Source organism: Hyaena hyaena, unplaced genomic scaffold (assembly GCF_003009895.1).
Source record: "Hyaena hyaena isolate Hyena2069 unplaced genomic scaffold, ASM300989v1 scaffold_284, whole genome shotgun sequence".
Taxonomy (NCBI): domain Eukaryota; kingdom Metazoa; phylum Chordata; class Mammalia; order Carnivora; family Hyaenidae; genus Hyaena; species Hyaena hyaena.
Window position 1 is genome coordinate 133,383 of NW_024080913.1, and position 8,067 is coordinate 141,449.

Below are 8,067 nucleotides of genomic sequence, written 5' to 3' on the forward strand. Positions count from 1 at the left end.
CAGAAAGTACAGATAGAAATTAGAAAAGGGTCTAAGGCTGAACCCTGGGATGTATCAAATCTTCAAAGAGGTGGCAGCAAAGGATATTGACAAGGAATAGCTACTGAGATGGAGAAAAACAGAGAAGAAAGTGTCTCAAGAAAGAAAGAGTGATAAACTGTTTCAAATTCTCCTGAGACTATTGTTGGATCTGGAGTGGGATTGCATTAAGTATGTAGACTTGGGGGGTAAGGGTGAGGGAGAGATACTGATATCATTACAATACTGACTTTACCAGTGCACCTGGGTGGCTCAGTTGGTTAAGCATCTGACTCATGGTTTTGGCTCAGGTCATGATCTCACAGTTCTTGAGTTCAAGCCCCAAGTCGGGCTCTGTGCTGATAGTGTGAATTCTGCTTGGGGATTCTCTCTCTCCCCCTCTCTCCTTGCTCTAGTCTCTCTTTCTCTCTCTCTCCCCCTCTCAAGATAAAACTTTAAAAAATTACTTTTCCAATCCATGAACATGGTATAACTCTCCATTTATTTATATCCTTGTTAATATCTCTCAACAGGGGGCCTAGGTGGCTTGGTTAGCTAAGCGTCTGACTCTTGATTTCGACTCAGGTCAGGATCTCACAGTTTGTGGGCTCAAGCCTAGAGTTGGGCTCTGTGCTGATGCCTCAGGGCCTGCTTGGGATTCTCTCCCCACTTCTTCTTTCTTCCTCTTTTTGCCCTTCCCATGCTCTCTCTCTCAAAATAAATAAAGGTAAAAAAAAATCCCTGTCAACAACGTTATGATTCTCTCCCTAGAAGTCTTGTTCATCTTTTCATTAGATTTATTCCTAGGTTTTTCATTTTCATAAGTTATTGTATATGGTATTGCTAGAATCTTAAGAAGTGATCATTACCAGCCTCACAGCTACAATAGTATAAAAACTGAAAAGATCCTACCAGAACTATATACTAAGCTTGGCAATGGAAAGCAGGATGTTAAAAAAGAAATTCTAGTAAGTTGAAAATCTAGGCCTCCGTAAGGTCTTTTAGGTACAGACTTCCTTGCTTGCGCACCCTAGCAGTCAATGAGAGCCAATTGATAGTTTTCTGCCTTTACTTTTTCCCTTATCTCTTGGTTTGTTTCCAATTGGGGGGGGGGGTCAATACCCCTAAAGGGTTAGCAGCTCATCTTTCTGCCCTCGCAATTTTGTCTCCATATCCCACACGTATATATTCCTTTGTAACTCCTCCACTTGAGAATAAATTGTGGAGGTGCTTGAGTGGTTCAGTCAGTTAAACCATCCGACTTGAGCTCAGGTCATGATTTCACAGTTTGTGGGTTCCCTCTCTCTCTGCCCCACCCCCTCCCCTCTCAAAAACAAATAAACATTTAAAAAAATATATTGTGGAGAGGGAGCATATGCTAAAGGGAAAGTTTCCCAAGCATAAGCGAGTTAATGGAGATAGAAAATATCTAAGGAAGACTATAAATAACTGGCTTATGCATTCTGGAGAAATAAACTCCCCAAATGTGGTTCTCCCTGAGAAGATCCTTTTGAGGAAATCATGACATGCTCTCCAGTGAAACAGCTCTGGACTCTGAAGATCATTTCTTCTGAAAGGGCAGAAAAAGGCCTTATTTGCAACAGGTTTATAAGTACCATTTCTTTTTTAGAAAATATTCATTTCCTAACTTCAATTCAAACACATCTTGGAATTTCACAGCCTTTGGGCACAATAAACTAGAATTCAAATCTTAATCCTGCACCTAATAGCTCCTCGAATTGCAGTTTCTTAACCCAATTACCTCTCATTCCACTTTGAAATCTATATTATGGCCTCATAGTGTCTAACTTTCATGGATTAACTTTATTTACCAAAGTCTCTTTTTATTTGCTTCATAGGGGTTATATCGCTTAATCTTAATAGTATCTGTTTTCTGTCACTGCCTCATAATATTAGCAGTTGGGTTTTTATCTTTTTCCATTATCTCGATCAGTTTCTATAAGTATTATCTCTTCCCTCAGGGTTTAGTAAAACTCTTTGGACCTGGTGCTGTTTCTAAGAGTAGGTCTTTGCCCTCTTTCCAGTTTCTTCTACAACTATTTTTATTCATTCTTCCTTTCTTTTTTTTTTTTTTTTTTAATTTTTTTTTTAATGTTTTATTTATTTCTAGGAGAGAGAGAGAGACAGCATGAGCAGGGGAGGGTCAGAGAGAGAGGGAGTCACAGATTGAAACAGGCTCCAGGCTCTGAGCCGGCAGTCAGCACAGAGCCCGACGCGGGGCTCGAACCCACGAACCGCAAGATCATGACCTAAGCGAAAGTCGGACACTTAACCGACTAAGCCACCCAGGCGCCCCTGTTCTTCCTTTCTTAGGGCAACTTAGATCACTTGTATTAAAAATCTAATACTTTGCATTTGCAAATATATGTCTCAAAATACACATACCACTTAAAATATCTTCTGTATCTAATGGTGCTGATATACTGGTGTACTTTTCCTCTTTCAATATTAAATTACCAAAGGGTTAACCCTTTAATCTTCTTTCAAAGAACTAGATTTTGGCTTTATTGATTCTATTTTGGGGAAGTGGGGATGTACGATCAATTCTGTTCACTTCTGCCTTTTTAAAAAATTTTTAATGTTTTTAAATTTATTTTTGAGAGAGAGACAGAGCATGAGTGGGGGAGGGACAGGGACACACACACACACAGAATCTGAAACAGGCCCCAGGCTCTCAGAGACAATGAGATCATGACCTAGGCTGAAGTCGGATGCTCAACCAACTGAGCCACCCAGCTGCTCCTATTCATTTTTGCTTTTATCCTAACTTATTCCTCTACTCAGGTTTTGTTGTCCTGTTATTAACTTTTAAGGTAAAAGCTTACTTGGTTATTTCTAATCATGCTCATTTTCTCATAAATGGATTTTAAAGCTCTGAATTTTCTTCTGACCTCTTCATTTAAGTTTTAATATATAGTGCTCTCTTTGTTTATTATAATTGGATACTAAAAATTATATCATTTTTATTTTTATATCCTCTTTAGTCCATGTGCTTTTCCCAACAGTATAGATCAAGAAGAATAATTTTAGTTATGTCTTTGCATTATGATTAGTGAATGTGTCCCCTATGGTTTCAATTTTTTTTTCTTTTTAATTAAAAATTTTTTTAACATGTATTTATTATTGAGAGACCGAGCATGAGCAGAGGAGGGTCAGAGAGAAGGGGAGACACAGAATCTGAAGCAGGCTCTAGGCTATGAGCACAGAGCCTGATGAGGGGCTCGAACCCACAAACCACAAGGTCATGACCTGAGCCAAAGTCAGCTACTATCCAACTGAGCCACCCAGGCGCCCCAGTTTCAACTTTCTCAACACTTGTTAAGGTTTTGTCATCTCCCATGTGGTCAGTTTTTATCCGTATCAGTGTGACTTCAAAACGTATGTTTTCTACTTTGGGTACAAGATGGGGTGGGTATAAGTATAGCTATGACTAATCTTGTTAACTGTATTCTTCAAATCCTCTGTGTCCTCAACAAGTTTTAGCCCACTTGATCTGCCAATTCCGGAGACTCTGCTTCTTCCCACTATAAATGATTTGCATATACTCATCCAAAGATTTATCTGTTATGCCCCCTTCCGGCCTAAACACACCCCACAATCATGATACTGTGAAATACATTTATTTTCCTCAGAAAATGAAAAGTTTCTTACCTTTTTTGCTCAAGACCAAGGACTGAAATTCAAGCGGTACCTTGGCTAACTCTCCTGCTAATCCCCAAACTGTATACTCTACACATACTTGCTGTTTCTGGGGAAACCGAGGAATAATTTAGGAATAAGTTCTATTGCCCAGCCCCTTGATAGTAATGTGAAGAAACTTATGAACAAAAGAATTCAAACACTTAAAAGGATATCAGAGGAAAAGTCACCTACAAAGACACTTGAATAAGCAAAATAATTTTTCTTAAATGTTCACAGTGCAGCAAGCAGAGCAGTGAAGAAGCCCAAGGAAACAAGGGTGTGTTCACTTGCTGGAAGTACCTGTGGTTGATAGATATACAAATTAGTCAGTATAATATGCCTTTCTCCTGCTCATTATTCTACATATTACAATATGGGTTTTGAGTCCAGATATGCCAAACTACATGAAACACATCTTCAGAAAGAAATTCAAGTAGTTTAAGGCCCAATCCTTATATTAAGAACACTGAACAATGTTTGTCCAGGGTTATATCTGTGGTATGTCTGAAGTCTCTCATAATCCCTCTTGGCCTAAAGATTTTTCCTTCGGTGCATTTGAAAATTAGAATACAGGACCCCTGGGTGGCTCAGTAGGTTAAACATCTGACTTCAACTCAGGTCACGATCTCGTAGTCTGCGAGTTTGAGCCCCACATCAAGCTCCAAGCTGACAGTGCGGAGACTGGGATTCTCTCCCTCTCTCTCTTTCTGCCCCTCCCCTGCTCACGCTGTCTCTGTCTCTCTCAAAATAAAGAACTTTAAAAAGAAAGAAAGAAAAAGAAGTTCTTATTGCTCCAACACAAGATACTTAAGGAGGGGACTCTCAAATCACTAGAAATCTCTTAAAGGAACGCTTTTTAGGAAGGGGAGGGATTCTGGAGGTACAATGGTATTTATGCAGCAAGTGCCTACCTAACCGGACTCATAATGAGAGAAACACTGGTCAAATATTCACCGTGTTCTAGCCACTCAGTACTAAGTGCATACAATATGTGATCTCATTCAGTCTTCATAACAAGCCTAGAAGGTTCCGTTATTTTTCTCATTTCCCAGAGGAAGGAATTGAGGTTCAAAAGAGTACAGAAACTTTCCCAAGGTCATCTAGCTCTTAGGTGGGGGAAACCAGGACTCACTGCTGATGCTCATCACCACAAGACCCAGCCTTTTCAGCTGGTATCTTTGACTTTATTATAATCAGTGTACCATGTGGGGTCCGTGGCTAGAGACCAGAGAGTGGACTGTGACATGATCAGGAATATTTGGTCTCTGCCCCGATTCCCGATACAGAGCTCCTAAAACTCTCGTACTTTTCTGGATCTGATCTTTGACCCAGGTTCTTGACACAGAGCTTCTAAATCTCTTGGAATGTCCTGGATAATGTTCTCGTGAGATGGCTTTTGGTGGACTCCCGGGTAGCTTCAGGGTGGAGGCTGGTACCAGAAAGGCCAAGCTAGGATTAGAAGCTTGGAACTTTTAGCCTTCCCCCACCCCGCATCCTTGAGGGAGGAGGAGGAGTGGAGATTGAGCCGATGATCTGTCATGTCTACTTGATAAAGCCTCCATAAAAATCCCTAAACTATAGGGTTCAGAAAGCTTCTGGGTTGGTGAACACATCCACATTTCAAGAAAGAGACCACCACACTCCACAGAGACCCTTCTAGACCTGGCCCTAGGTACATCTTTTCCTTTCCTGTAGCCTTTACAATAAACCGGTAAAGATGTTTCCCAGAGTTCTGCGAGTTATTGTAACAATTTAGCAAATGTGATGAGGGGGTGGTGGGAACCCCGGGTTTGTAGCCCAACGTGACAGAAGTGTGGGTAACCTGGGAAGCCACTAGCGTGATTGCTGTCTGACGGGGGAGAGGGGCCAGTCTTATGGACCCGAGCCCTTAATCTGTGGCATCTGTGCTAAATCCAAGTAGAATTGCTTTGTGTGGAAAACCCACACATTCGGTGGTCAGAAGTACTGAGAGGAGCAGAGGAAACAAAAGCTTCCTCCCACCCTGTTACCGCTTCTGAACTAGTAGAGGTTAGCGTAAATATCCAACAACTTACACTGTGAAACTTCTAAACAGCCCTGGAGCTCTGACTTCCCTTTCAGACTACTTCTGCCTCATCAATCCACTCATCCCACAAATATTCATGGAGCACCCACTGTATTCCAGATACAGTCCTAGGTGGTAGGGATATAAAAATAAAAAGTACTTGCCTTTGCAGGACATACTCTAGGAAGGGAAGAGGAGTCAGACAATGGGCCAGAGCACAGCCTGAATTACTGTAACAAATCTTGAAAAAAAAACAAACAGTGGCTTAAAGAAGATACAAGCTTATCTCTCACGTCATTGTCCAGAGCTCGTAGAGCAGTTCAGAGCGGTTCGGCCGTCCTTATCACATGATTTGGGCTTCAGGGTCCAAAGTGGTTGCCACAGCGCCTGGTATCACATTTGCGACCAAGCCAGAGGAGAGGGAACAAAGTCAGTGCATACTTATTCCTTCTTAGGGTACAAACTTGAAATAATATAGATCCCTCCCATTCGCAACTCACTGGCCCAGAACTTTGTCTTACAGACAACCCTAGATACTAGAGAAGGTGGTAAATAGCCTTTAATTGAGAAGCCATGCGCTCAGCACAGAGTTATAGCAAGCAGAAAAGAGTAGTTTTAAGGGGGGGGGGACACGCCTGGGTGGCTCACTTGGTTGAGCATTGGACTTTGGCTCAGGTCATGACCTCGTGGTTTGTGAGTTCGAGCCCCACATGGGGCTCACTGCTGTCAGCCCCTCGGCACAGAGCCCATTTCAGATCCTCTGTCCCCCCTCTCTGCCCCTCCCCTGCTCGTGCTCTCCAAAAATGTAAACATTTTAAAAAACAAAGAATAGTTTTTATGGGCAGTAGGCTCTGATTCAGTAATAAAGAAACCCATTAGTATTCAGATGACACACGGAAGAAAATTAAGCAAGGTAGGGGAATAAAGAGTATTATGAAGTTGGAGAAGGAGGGCTTATCTTACATAAGCCGGTCAAGGAAGTCTTTGAGCAGAAACCTAAAAAACATGAGGAGCCAGTCACATAACTATCTGGGGGGACAGCCTTCCCAGAAGAGGAAATGGCAAGCGAAGGGCCCGGAGATAGGAGGGTCTGGGTGTATCCCAGTAAGAAGAGAGAGACCAGGGAGATGCAGTGGAGCAGACTAAAGGGAGAGGGGGAAGCAGGAGAGTAGGTGGGTGGTCGTAAGGACTCCACCTTCCCTCCGGAGCCATGGTTGGCGCGGGGCGGTGGGGGGGGGGCAGGAAGGGGGGAACGGGGAACAGGGAATTCAGATGGGGAGGAGACCATGGTAGGAACAGGAGCTGACTCCTGTCTCAAGAAGTTTACTCTGGCTATTTTGTGGACAGCAGAGAGGGTAGATGGCAAACGCAAGGAGCCCAGTCAGAAGGCAGCTGTGCAAGCGTCAAGGTATGGTTGAAGACTGGACACGTTTTGAGTCAACGCTATTTTCTGCTAAATCACGGGTGATCGAGGAAAGGCTGGTTATCACTTGCCCGATTATCGTCAACCCCAGGAAGAGAAAATTCCCAGAGGATCCTTAATATATTGGTTACAAATATTACAGCTGAACCTCCCTGGAAAGGAAGGTGCCGATATATCCCCATCACCTACACAAGGCAGGACCTGGCACGCAGAAGCTATCCTCATGGAACTTTCCTGAACCTTCTAGCCAGACGTAACCTATCCTCCTTAATTCATAACGTTTCCTTCTTCCCCCTCTTTTGGGAACAACGTGTATTGCCTTGAATTATAATTATCTGTATACTGATGTAATCCCCTCTAGTAAAAGGATTTACATCTGGTTATCCATCTCATTGCCTTGCTAACATTTTATGTTTGGTATGGAGATTTGATTACACATGAAAACACAACCCTGCTTTTACTTTTCAAAGGTTTGACGTTGACAGTGCAGGATCTGCACTTGATCTTAGCCAAAAGGCCGAGAAGCGAGGACAGTACAGGATCTGGAATGTTTTATCAAGTTTCCTATCTTTGCCAAATCATAGGATGGTTCAGCTATAGTTACAAAGTGTGGAAATAATCTTCAGTAAATTCTAGTAATCCCCCCCCCCCCCGCAAGACAGTCTTGTTCCTTCTATGTCAAAGATGGACATTCTTTGGAGAGGTCTGGCTGGTTCAGTCAGAAGAGCATAGGACTCTTGATCTTGGGAGTTTGAGCCCTACGTGGGGTATAGATTACTTTAAAAAAAAAAAATAGATTGACATCCTCTGATAATGCCTACTTCATGCCCCCCCAAATGAGATCACATAACTTATTTCCCATCTTTTGCCCTGTGTTTAA